Raw genomic sequence first — 13,469 nt, forward strand, 5'->3', positions numbered from 1 at the left:
GTTTCTGCCTGGACACCCAGGCTTTCTCATACATCCTTTGAAATCTAGATGGAAGCTGCCTAGCCTCCTTCACTGTTGCATTCTGTGCACCTGCAGGCCTAACACCACGTGGAAGTTGCCAAGGCTTACAGAGGTTTGGCACCTGCTGGAGCTGCCAAGGCTTACAGAGGCTTGCACCTGCTGGAGCTTTGACCTGAACTATACCTGTGGCCCTCTGAGCTGAGGCTGGAGCCAGGGTGATTAGGATGCAAGGAGCAACTTCCCAGGGTGGCATAGAGCAGTAGCACCCTGGGCCTGGCCCATGAAACCATTCTTTCCTCATAGGCCTCTGGGCCTGTGATGCAAGGGGCTGCCTTGAAGATCTCTGAAATGCCTTCAAGGCCTTTTCCCCATTGTCTTGGGTATTAGCACTTGGCTCCATTTTAGTCAGGCAAGTCTCTCTCTCAAGTGATTGTTCCACAGACCATTTGTATTTCTCACCTGAAAATGCTTTTTTCCTTCTTTACCACATAGCTAAGCTGCAAATTTTCCAAATTTTTATATTTAAACTTCCAAATTTAAGACATTTATGTGCTTCTGTATATGATCGTAGGCTGTTAAAAGCAGCCAGGCCACATCTTGAATGCTTTGCTGCTCACCAGATATTCTAGGTCATCACTCTTAAGTTCAAGCTTCCTCAGATCTCTCAGGCATAAACACAATGCAGCCAAGTTCTTTGCTAGAACATAGCACAGGTGACCTTTACTCTAATTCCCAATAACTTCCCCATTTCCATCTGAGACCTTGTCAGCCTAGCCTTCACTATTTATATTTCTATTAGCACTTTGGTCACAATCATTTAACTAGTGTCTAATATGTTCCAAACTTTCCCCCATCTTCCTGTTTTCTTCTGAATTCTCCAAACTCTTCCAACCTCTCTCTGCTCATTACCCAGTTCCAAAGTCACTTCCACATCTGCAGGTATCTTTATAGCAATAGTAATACCCCACTCCTAGTACCAATTTTCTAGTTAGTCCATTTGCGTTGTCATTAAGAAATATCTGAGTCTGGGTAATTTATAAAGAAAAGAGGTTTAAGCGGCTCAGCGTTCTGCAGGCTATACAAACACGGTGCTAGCATCTGCTCCTAGTGAGGGCCTCAGGAAGCTTCCAATCATGGTGGAGAGTAAAGGAAGAATGGGTGCCTCATATGGCAGGAGCAAGAAGGAGGACGTCTCACACTCTTTTAAGCAGCCAGATCACATGTGAAATAACTGAACAAGAACACACTCATCACCAAGGGGATGGTGATAAGCCATTCATGAGGGATCTGCCTCCATGATCCAATATCCCCCACTAGGCCCAACCCCCAAAACTGGGGATCACATTTTAATTGTGAGGTTTGGAGGGGACACACATCCAAACCATTGTCAGTGCCCTGCAAGTTCCAGCCAAACCAAAGTAGACCTTGTTTCTCTAAATACACCAGAGCTGTTCACAACCCCAAGCATTGGTTCATGCTATCTCATCCTCTTGGGATTTTCTTCCGTTCTCATTTCACTCTTCCTACCTGGGAGCAATCTACTTAATTTTCAGTGTTCAGATCAAATGCTGCCTCCTCCATGAAGTCTTAAGAAATGTCTACCCTCTTCCAGGCAAAATTAGTCACTCCTTCCTCTACATATCTTCATATCACTCTATTCACAGTGCTAGTACACTGAATAGCAGCTTGGGTAGGCCACCTTTCTTAACTCCCTCCAAAAGGATCTGGATTCCTCCTTTGGTTTCCTAAAACAAATTTTAGACCTCTGTTATAGTCTATATCCTATTCCATTGTGTGTGTACATGGTGTGTTTTATAGCCTGTTTGTCTCTTAAATTAGACAACAATCCCCCTCAAAGATAGACACTGCCTTCTCCTTTAATTTCCCAGCATGAAGCAAAGATTCCACAGTTTCAATGGACACTAAATAAATAATTCTTTAGGCAAGATTCAGATTAGACATCATCTTCTCAGGAAGCCTTTCCAAGCCCTAACAAGTGGTAGTGAGCTGCATCTGTCACATCGGCACCCTACATGTAGCACATTCTATTGAAATCACCTGCTTATGAGCCTCTATCCTTCACTAGACTGCAAGTTCCTTCTGGGCAGCAACAGTATTTTTCTCTCTCTCCTACCATGGCATATTACACAGTGCCTGGCAGACGGTTGTACTCTTCAGTGTTCTGGAACAACTACGCTGAATTTACTGTAATTTCCTTGCAGATGATAAACACTCCAAGTGCACTTATGGCATCTTTTACCACTCTCAAATTTTTGACAGCATCTTCCTCCAACCCTGAATTGAGAGCAAACATTCAAACAATATTTGTCAATTGACAAATTATTATTAAATATTCATAAATACATTTAGGCCTGCATATGAGAGGATGGAATGTCCCACTTAGATGTGTTCCCAGGAAAGGAAGGATTCAGTCTTTTAATGGCCATACCCCAATTCTGTTTGTTGTCATGTATATATATCCTGATATTTCAGCAATGATTAGTCAAGTCTCTAGTAGGTTGGATCTGTCACTGATTCAACCTCAGCTTATTGATCTGGTTCCATACTGGCCACTTTCCTCCTCTCCTGTGGTCCCAATATATACACCAGATTGGCATATTAACCTTGTCTAGGAATTTTCAAAAATTAAAGGCCGGGTGCGGTGGCTCATGCCTATAATCCCAGTACTTTGGGAGGCCAGAGCGGGCAGATCACGAGGTCAGGAGTTCGAGACCAGTCTGACCAACATGGTGAAACCCCATCTCTACTAAAAATACAAAAATTAGCCGGTGATGGTGGCGTGCACCTGTAATTCAACTGAGGCAGGAGAATCGCTTGAACCTGGGAGGCAGAGGTTGCAGTAAGCTGAGATCACACCATTGCACTCCAACCTGGGTGACAGAGAGAGACTCCATCTCAAAAAACAGGAAAAAGAAAAAAGAAAAAAAATTAAAAGGGACATGGAAATAAAATTTTCGGGAAAATTCAAAATAGTGCCTATTCATGAGACAAGTGCCATTCCAACAAAGCTGAGGGTTGGGTCATTGCTCTATGCATTCATAATACATAGACCTGCTGGGTGATGAAAACTTATAACATTACTTTATCTAAAACTGAAATGTTTTGGAATTTTTTATGTGAATGTAAATATCAGGATATTTGTGGAAATAAACCCAATCTCACATCATCATTATTAAAATAAAAGTTACAATGCTACTATGTGATATGTTTTATTTTAAGCATAAAATAAAGCATGTTTTACTATTATGTTTTTTAAAAGCATAAACATGAAAAGAAGCTCCCTTTTTCTCCATAACATAAATCTCCTTTTACAAGTTTATAAATTAATCAACCATTGTTGAATGCCTGGGCATAACTTAGCTGACACCATATCCAAACATCAAGCTAGCTGCTGAGCAACCAGTGAGAAGGTAGTTTTTCTGGAAGTTGGAAAATCACATCAACTTGATGTAAATAAAAAGAACAAGCTCAACATTGATCACAGCATATCAACTGGGAGGAGGAATGGAAGCACGGTTGCCATCATAATATATCACAATCGCAGAGAGGTCAAAAAATTTTAAGGGTTTTTCCAGATATGTCTAGTATGAAATTACTTGGAGGCAAAAAATAATGATGCTGCACTTCTTACTTAAAGTAAAACTCATGGGATATCAGTGAACTTTAACTCACATCTTATGATTTTATTTAAAAGTCCCCAGAGTCCTGATTACTCCAAAATTCTGTGATCTAGGATTGATGATTTTCTCTCTGCAGTGAGGTCATTGATGTGATTAGCTGCAATGCAGTATTTTAAGGCTCCATTGAGAGGAATGGAATAAAGTCAAGAATTGAGGCACTCGTCCAGATTAGTCTTATAAAATCTGATACTAGATGAGAAAAAAAAAAAAAAGTTGTTGTGGACTTGAATGGTCCCAACTGACTACCTATACAACCAAAATTCACTGATATAAAATGGGATGATGTGGAATATCCAAAATTACTAGTCCTAGTCAGTGAAGGACAGGCCCCACTAAAGGTCAACACTCTGTAGGCCTGAGTTGCCATTTCAAATCATTTCTCAGGTTAGTAAATAGTGGGGAAAAAATAAAACAAAACATTTTAAGGAGTTCTGACACTTCTCATATTATTCATTCTAATATCCCTACGTTCGACTTTTGTCAAAGTTTTACATAAAAGAAATAAAAATTCACAAGTATTTAAAATGTCTCAAATGTGCAAAAAGGTTGATTTTCTCTACCAAGAAATAGGTGCCTGAAACCAGCAAAGGGCATCATATTGAAATAACTTTCTTACTTGGTTGTGAGTTTCTTAAAGGGCAGTCCAGGTCTCAGGTCCTATTAACCAGCCCAGAGCAGCAACTGAATTCCTATAAAATCTCAAATACAACCTTGGAAAGTAATGCACGCCAGCACAGGGATCTGGACCAGGGAGCACAGGTCTTAGCCTCGGTACATGCTCCAGCACAGAGAAAGGTAAGCCAAAACTGTCTTTGTTGTTTGTTGTTGTTGTTGTTGTTGTTGTTGTTATGGAGTCTCGCTCTGTCGCCCAGGCTAGAGTACAGTGGTGCGATCTCGGCTCACTGTAACCTCCACCTCCCAGGTTCAAGCAATTCTCCTGCCTCAGCCTCCCAAGCAAGTAGGTGGGATTACAGGCGAGTGCCACCACACCCGGCTGATTTTTGTATTTTCAGTAGAGATGGGGTTTCACCATGTTAACCAAGCTGGTCTCGAACTCCTGATCTCAGGAGATAAACCTGCCTCAGCCTCCCAAAGTGCTGGGATTACAGGCATGAGCCACGCGCCCAGCCCAAAACTGTCTTCGATCTTTAGTTTTCCCTTACACGTGGCAGGGAAAAAAAAAATCACCCTTCCAAGAGTATGATGATGAAATATATATTGACAGTCAAATAACTTTAATTTCTTGGAAAAAAAAGGCTTTGCACAATAAAAATAACCTATTTTCTTCAAAAAACTGAATAATATGAACACATCACATTTACTTTGCCAGTTTTTGATTTATAGTTAGATACCCTGATCTTACTGGGTAAGGGCACTGGTATTCCTTGCCAGCATTTATTTTAGCTCTACCTTGCCAGTGGTTGGGGCAAGGGTAGAACGAGAGGACCCAAAGGAATGGGGGATAATAAAAGGGATTGAAGAAGGGTAGAGAGGCACTGCTAACTTTTTAAAGAATTGCTAACCTGAGATATCCCTGTTAATACCTGCCCACAAACTTTCTTTTTAGCACTTGTGGAGTAGGTATTTTGCATATATTCTTCTCATTCTTCCAGATTTACACTCAGAGAAGAGTAGAGGGGGCATTTTCTCCAAGTCATCACTGTTTCTTTTACACAGACTTTCACATTAAATGGATATATATTCACTTAATATGAATGAATATATATAAATATGAATATTTAAAAATACATATCAATAAAATAAATATCAGCCGTGGATTACAACATAACTTCTCTTACAATATGCTTGGGAGTTTTGTAACCTACTTAACACACCACTCGTAAAAATTATAGAGCTATTTTTCAAGGAAATTCCAAACTTCAGTCTATATGAATGAAATAATACCTATCCTTGCCACACACTAAAAAAATATCAGGGAGGAAAACAGAACTTCTTCAGAGCATTCTCTATAACAGGGTCTTCATTTTGCATATTTGCTTATTTTTAACCCCAACTCCTTGAATATAAAATATTATATCCAAATCCTCCCCCTTTGCTAACTTAACAAAGCATGAGAAGGTTTCTGTTTGTTTGCCCAAGTATTACAAGCATTGTTTGTTGAGTTGGTTGATTAGCACTGTAGAAAGTCTTTGTTTTGCTGATACTTTTCACATGTTGTATAAGTACTACCAGGAAACCTGCCTCAAAGTAAATTAAATGAGCGTGTTGTCTCTGAAGGCCTCATACAGTTAGGAAGTGGAAGGCATTCAGAAAGGGGAAGCTCAACTTTGTCCTCCCAATTCGGAGTGGAAAAAAGAAATCCAACAAAGTTTAAAAAGTAGGAGCTCTGAAAACTGTGTCTGCTACTTAACTGTAGAGTCTCAGTGACATGCTTTTGAAAAAGAAAACTTTTTCAATTAATAGGGCCATTGAAAATAAATTTAGTATTTTTGGTCATGTGCTGCCGTCTTAGTGATTATTTTAAATCAGCCTGAGGGCATTATGGGTAAAGAGAAGGAGAATAGTTACATCCTATTTCATCTGCTATTTACCTATACATGTGATCTTCTGCTTCATGTTCTTCCAAAATTCCAGAATGTGTGCTATATTTCCCTTTCTTTTTAAAAGATATTTGTATTTTTAGGGCTCGTAAGATATATGTTACAAACAATATTTTGACCATATTATGTTCAGTATGTTAAATATTGGAGGTGGCCATTTTTAAGAAATGCCAAGTTTAGGTCTTCAGTCTGATTTATAAGTCTTCTATTTATTGGAGCAATTACAGACACTTGTTGAAATGTCTGGATTAATGGTTGAACTTGAACCTATGCTTTCAAAATGTCTTGGGATGGACCTTGGCCACAAGATGAGTTGTTCCTTTCAAGTTGTTCCAGAAGTTAAATATCTGCAGAAGACACAGGCTAAGAGATGGGGTTCCTTCCAAATCTGTTCTCCCGAGGGTTTCAGCATTCCTTCCAGCTCCTTGGAGAACTATGCTATTTGTGAGTGCAAAAATAACTTGTTTCAACTGCTTCAACCATAGAGACTCAGCTTTTCATTAACCTCTTTGTCTTTTCTAGCATTTTAGGTGGAAATACTACCCAGCCTTGTAATATTTCAGCCATTTCCTTCCTTCCCCCTTCATTTCACACCTTATTAAAGCATCACTGATCAGAAGCTGGGACCATCCATTTTTCTCCATCCAAAATGCACTGAAGAATTTAGCAATGCCAACTTCTCCTTTCACAAAAGCTTCGGAATCATTTGTTTAAATTTGACTTCTGAATCAGCCCCAAGTGACTGTTCCTTGGCAACAAAATGTGTAACTTTATCACAGATAAATTTTCCTTGCTCACAATTCCTGGCCTGGAGTTGCTGTAAGGATCATCCAGACACATGCTGGAAATTAAACAGTGTACTACCAGGGTGGCCGCAATTAAATACAGACTTGCATTCAAACCATGGCCTGCTCCGCATTTCTTCGAGAAGTTTGCTTTCTAAAGACATTTCAGAATGTCTTTTCACAAAAGAAAGGCAGGGTGGCTCTGCCCAAGTCCCCTAAATCAAGGCAATGAGAATGAAAAGGGAGAGATGTACTTGCAGCATGCCAAACTAGATGTTCATATACAGGAAGATCTGAGGCTTCTAATTTAGGGTGTTTTCTTCTGGAACCCAAAGTTATTCTACCCACACCTTCACAGACAGACTACAATTATTATTTGAAAAAGAAATAAATCATGAGTTCTCATCGGACATCAACCCACCAGCACATGTTATAAAATGGAATGGCTCCTTGAAAGAAAATATTTCCTCCTCTGCCTGCAGACCTATCTCCCTTGACTTAAAAATATATTTTAGAATTGAAATGCTGAATGCTTAGCAAATTCTGAAAATAGTGAAGAGTTCTGGACTCCAGCCAAATGTTGTGTGGCTTAAGGGAAAAAATGATCAATTTGGAATAATTTTTTCTAGATACTTATAGATAGTACAATATTTAGAAGAAAGAAAACTATGGAGGACCATTTATAGGTATGTGATATTTCTAGGCTAAAACTAAGCTTATAAAATGTGTAAATTTGTTTTTTAGCAAAATTGTTTAAAGATGGAGTTCAAATTTAATCTGCTCCTCTGTTTTTTTTTTTTAGGTAGAATCAGTTTTAATCACTTGTATTGATTCGAAGAAATACAAATTGCATAAAGTTAAAGTGGCTGGAAGACATCTCCACATTTTAATGTTATGTCAAATGCCCATTTGAAATACTTTCCTAAAAATCTGTTTCGAGGGTGTAACTCTGTAACCTTTGAAAACTTTGGGAGTTGTCAGGAGTTGGCCTGTTCATAGAAGACAATCACTCATGCATAAATGTCATTCAAAAGAACAGCTATGTTTAAGGTACAAAATAACATAGTACCAAGACTTAACAGCCACACAAACCATAGTCAAACCCTTTTTTTTTTCCTACAGAGCAGAAAGTTACCACAGAAATTTCACATGCAAGCATAAATGATCTGAAAAAGACAATCACCAATTTAGGCTGAACTGATTTCAACATTTGAGCAAATTACCAAAAGCAGACCTGGCCTTCCTTACAACTTCCATCTAGTTGTTGCACTGAACAAAAATAAACAAATGGAAAGCTTGACAGATGAATAAGACTTTTCTCATGATTTTAAAAAATGAAAATGCAACAGGAAAGCAAATATCACCACCGAAGTTCTTCCGAAGAAACTGCCTTTGGTATGTAGGCTGGAGCAAAGACTCCAAAGCCTCCCCTCGATCTCCCATCAGAATCCTCCACTTTTGCTGTATTTCCTAATTTTGTAGACTCTATTGCTGAGCTCTTTATCAAAACAGTGTGCAATAAAAAAGCCTCCACCGTTCTACTAACTTGCAATTTTCTCCCTCCTCCTGGACAGAGGCCACTAGGAAGGGAAAGCCTCAAAAAAAAAAAAAAAAAAAAAAAAAGAGCAGTGAAAGCGAAGAAACAATAGACAACCGTGGCTTTGACAATGCCTTCCCTCAACCCCCTTTCTGCTCCTGCTGTGACACTTGCATTCAAGAGCAAGGACGTCTGCCATCCGATGCATGGACAATGGAATGAGGAATACAAGGCAGGGGGGAAAAAAGGAAATCAGATGAATTCTGAGCTAAGATGGCAGGGTTCTCACCTTTTCCATTTTGAGGAATTTTTTTTTGTTTTTTGGGTTTTTTTTTTTTTTTTTTTTGCCAAAAAAAAAGTCTGGATGGAGTCTTCCCGCAGAGAAGAAATAAAAAGAGTATTTGAATTGTTGGATGGTTCTGAAGCCTTCTGAATCTGCAAACGAATTTTAGAACTATTTGCAGAGGTCTACTTGCTGTCAGCCATCTCTCTCTCTCTCTCTCTCTCTCTCTCTCTTCTGTTTTATATCCTGCTATCTCCATCATGCCTCTGTTACTATGAAGACTTTCTGCCTGTGTAAGTAAGTGAGAGTGTGCATTCCTTAATGTTTGAATCAAGACACACGTCTGCATGCATTTCTAAACTAAGAAGCCTATAGCAGCTACTACAACTATCAATTAGTCAGCAATAGCTGAGACCTTCAATGCCTCTGAAGGAACAAACGTGGAAAGAAATGCAGATACTCCAGCATCTGGATCATGCAACTTGCTGGCTACAAATAACGGCACCTTCTCCGGCTTTTATCTGTGTTTAGTCCTCAGATCTATGTAATGTTATGGGTTATTAATGTATCCAGCCACATAATTAGGTATGGAGCGTCTAAGACATATATGTTTCTTTGGCATTATTGGGAATAAAATGCATTAAGCTGAACTAAAAGGAAGTGCCTGCTGACAAAAAAGAGTTTATCGTATATGTGATCTACGTTCCATCTTAATCAACTCCCACTAGAACTGAAATTAACTATACGGTAGAGTTCTTTGTTCATTTCAGTGGTTTTTATGAAAGAAGCTAAGAAAATAGTGATTTAAAAAGGAAAGCTAAATATTTAGCTGTAGAAAAGCATATAAGAAGATTAATTTTCCTCCACAAATGAAATCATTTTGGTTTAAACTCAAGCCTGGATTTTGGTTAATGTTGAGTGGGTTTGTGTGGGGGGCTGTGTGTGTTTAGTTGCACGTGTCGTGAGTACTGTCTTACATTGGATATGTCTGTGTTAACTTGTATTGAATATATTCTGGGCTAACCACCTGAAACAAAATGAAGACTTCTTTTATCTCATTTTACAGAAACCTCAAAAAAATCAACCCTTCTGAAAAACAATGCTCTGCCTTTCAGTTTTCAAGGACATTAAAATATTGCTAACTTGAATACACAAGAAGAAAGAGGGTGGTATAAGTAACAGCTGATCTCACTCACTTTTAAATATAAATCATTTCAAATGGAATGATGTCCTTTGCATCTGATGTTATCTGTGATTTTGTCCCTCTTTTCTGGTGCATGAAAAGCAATGCTTCTTTCCTCCGCACTTCTTGTTAGAATTGAAATAATTTTCAAGCAAGATACGGAAAATATCATGAAGGTTAACATTTGTCTCTAACTCCGTAAACACGACAGAAAGTCTCACCTGAGCACAGGTATTCACAGCCAAGCCGTAGCAGAAGCTGCAAAACAATATCCCCTCATTTCCCTCTGCTACTCATTCCTTTTCTTGGGACTATCACCCCAAAGAGCAAAATTTTTTTCTTCCCAAAGAAAATAGCTCAGACAATAATTTTATCCCTGTTAACTCGTGAGGTAACCACAGAAGCTGGGAAATTTGGAACTAACATTCAAAGAGAAAACCCAAACAATAGAGCAGAAAAACTGAGTTGCAGGGACCGGGAATGAGAGTCTAGCAAGCTTTTATAATGAGGAGAGGTGTTAGAAATCAGGATAAAGCAAGTCCTTATCAAGATAAAGCAGGGGTAGACAGGGGGGCACAGGAACCCCCATCAAACCCTGTCACTTAAGAAAGAGAAAATTCTAACGAGGTTGAGGAAGAGAAAGGAAATGGTGCTAAATAGCTGGCGAGGTGACCCACCGTCCTGTTTGCTCCTTGGCTCTTGCCGAGGGGAATAACAGCCACAGCAGTGACAACGGAGTTCTAATGTGTCAGGTGCAACCTCTGCCCCGTGCTCTCTACCTCCCAAAAAGGAAACAAAATCATGCCTCAGATAGAACAGAACAGGAACGAGCAGGCGCCATCGTCAAGTCCCGGACCCCATCAGCACCGGCTGGTCTATGAAAGCCTTGTATCAAGGGTCCCATTCAAAGGCAACGAAGAACCAGAGACAATGGCAAATCAAAAACTGGCAGGGTTTCTGGAATAATTTAATTCCTCGCTCCAGAATTTAGATGGGTATAGCAAGAAACACAGGCGAGAGCTCCTTCACACCAAGATGCGAGCATATGCCTGCCTCTCTGTGGATGTATTTTTAGACATAATATCATGGGGAAGGCAGCCTGTGCACTCATCAACAGCATTTGCTTCCTAACGTGGGTGCAGCCTCTTTTTCACTCTGAGAGTAGCTGATGAGCAGAGGAAGCAATCCACATTTCTCACCAAGCCAAAGGTCAGGAAGGAGGACCCCAAACCACAATCCATTGTCTCTGTGCTCAGAAAGCATTAAATACATTTTCGAGATGTGTTCCAGTATGAGGTCATGCCGCGTGGCAATTTGCTCACTTCCTATTTTTCCACAAATGACTTATTCTATCATCCAAAAGCATAACCAGAAAAAGAAATCATACCTTGACAAAGACAATTCAAACACTGTAGACGAAGGATAAAAATATTTGACAGGACATCTATTATTAATAACATGTACTAAACTTTTTAACATGTCTGTTAAAAGCAAGAGACGGTTAATGATTTATGTCAGATTTAAATGTGCTTTAAAATTGGATATTCCTCGCATTCACTTCAAGCTTCAAATATTTAAAATAATAAACACACAAAAAAATAGCTCAGCTCTTTAAAATGTGATAAATTAGAAAGGAACAACTCAGCCTTTGCAAACAAATTAACCATAATCTGGTATATTCTTATCTGATCTGGGGAATTTTCCCTTCATGTGGAGGATTAAAAAATTTTTAAAGACTCCTTTAAATTTTTCATATTAAAGTAGTAATCAAATATGTATGTGGACATATCTATACATAGACAAAATTCTCGAGTTAATTTAAACTTATGAGAGAAATCCAAGGACTAGTAGGTCAAACCATCAGAAAAGAAAAATAACCACGAAAACAATCTTTAACCACATACCAATTTCTAGTTTCATGCACTTCTGGAATAGAAATGAACTGAATGGAAATGAATGAAACTAATTTTTCACAACCACTATATTGCAAAACAAAATTACTTAAAATGAAGAACAAACAGCCCACCTTCCATATTTTTGAGTCAGAATTTGTGTCAGAATTACATTTTTTAAAAATATCGTATGTAAGTAATCTATAAAAGAGAGTTACAGGATGGATTATTTCTAACTCTACAAATAAGCATTCTGAGTTTTGATTTTCCTTTAACAATTGAAACAGTTTACAATTTCACATTGTAAATCTCACTAGGACTGAATAATGCTCTCACATGGATTGACAAAGAAAGAATAATTCATGTCAGACCAAAAGGCTTCTTTCAGTCAGTTTCATGCAGCTTTCTTCCAACCGATCTGGGCCAAAACAAATGTAGAATCTTGAGCTGAACTATCCATCACATTTTCCTAGTCTTTCAATTAATGACACTGCAATCAGATCGATAGAATGTAATAAGAAAAGAGCTTTGCATTTCTATACCTATTAATTCGCTGAGTAACTCCAGCAGTAAAACGTGACCTGAAAGGAAAAACACTCAAGGAAAATGAATTCTCTTAACATACTGAGCAATGACTCCCTGACCCAAAAATGAACACTAGAGTTTCTATCTTCCAACCAGGGTTATTAAGATCTAAAGATCAGATGGCCTTGTCAAGAGTGAGTTTATTCTTTTTTCACAAGATTCTCTGCAATACACTCACACCACAAGAGGTCTAGTCAAATTGGCCATTTTTTAGAATTTTGGAACAAACATCTTTGAAGTGCAGGTTAGAGTGTCTGAAAGGAAAGGCTTTGTTCTTCACTTCCTAGGCCACCCTGAACTACCACATTTCTGATCTTGGTTTGCTGTGATGTTCTGCACCAAGGAATTGGGTTTAGAAAGGGTGAAGCAGGGAAAGAATTGTAGGAATGCTAATTGAGCTCAGCCCCATTCCAAATTATTGCATTGGTTTGAGTCTGCGCAAACAGTGACAGACGTAACAATGCAACACGATGTCTGGATACTCCATATTTATCACCAGAGACAGAGAACCAGGAACACACAGGATGAGCTCTCCGTGGGAAGGATGAGGCAAAGAAAGGCTGGCCTGAGATGTCCTCTATTATCATGTGCGTGTCTAGATTTTAATGTCACTGGAGGTTCACAAACAGTAACTTCAGTCATAAAAAGTAGACTCTTTCTACTAAATTAGGGTTATAAGGTAGTTCAATCAACCACTAGTGTAGCAGAAAGAACATAGGTTTTGTTGCCAGACAAACCAGAGTTTGAATTTCAATTCTATCATATACTAGTTAGCACCTCTGAACCTCAAATTTTTATTAGCAAAATAGAAACATTATTGCTTACTTGAAGGGCTACTATGAGGGTTGAGTGAGATAACGTATGTAAACTATGTGGCACATAATAGCTAACCCTTTCCCCTCACAATCCTTCTGTTTCCAA

At 38.8% G+C, this 13,469-nt stretch overlaps 1 long non-coding RNA gene across 2 annotated transcripts in view; it reads right to left on the reverse strand.

Annotated features, from left to right (window-relative positions):
* The window catches only part of LOC129479792 (uncharacterized), a 337,809-nt gene that overhangs the window by 268,152 nt on the left and 56,188 nt on the right, over positions 1–13,469 (reverse strand). Inside the window, exon 1 of one of the 2 annotated variants that reach the window (XR_010120115.1) lies at positions 10,749–10,897. The exons of the other annotated variant lie outside the window; for it this stretch is intronic. This is a non-coding gene — a long non-coding RNA (uncharacterized lncRNA). Of the gene's footprint in view, positions 1–10,748; positions 10,898–13,469 lie in introns of those variants that run through there. 2 annotated transcript variants of the gene reach the window in all.

The sequence above is a fragment of the Symphalangus syndactylus genome, chromosome 3, assembly GCF_028878055.3.
Source record: "Symphalangus syndactylus isolate Jambi chromosome 3, NHGRI_mSymSyn1-v2.1_pri, whole genome shotgun sequence".
NCBI classification, from domain to species: domain Eukaryota; kingdom Metazoa; phylum Chordata; class Mammalia; order Primates; family Hylobatidae; genus Symphalangus; species Symphalangus syndactylus.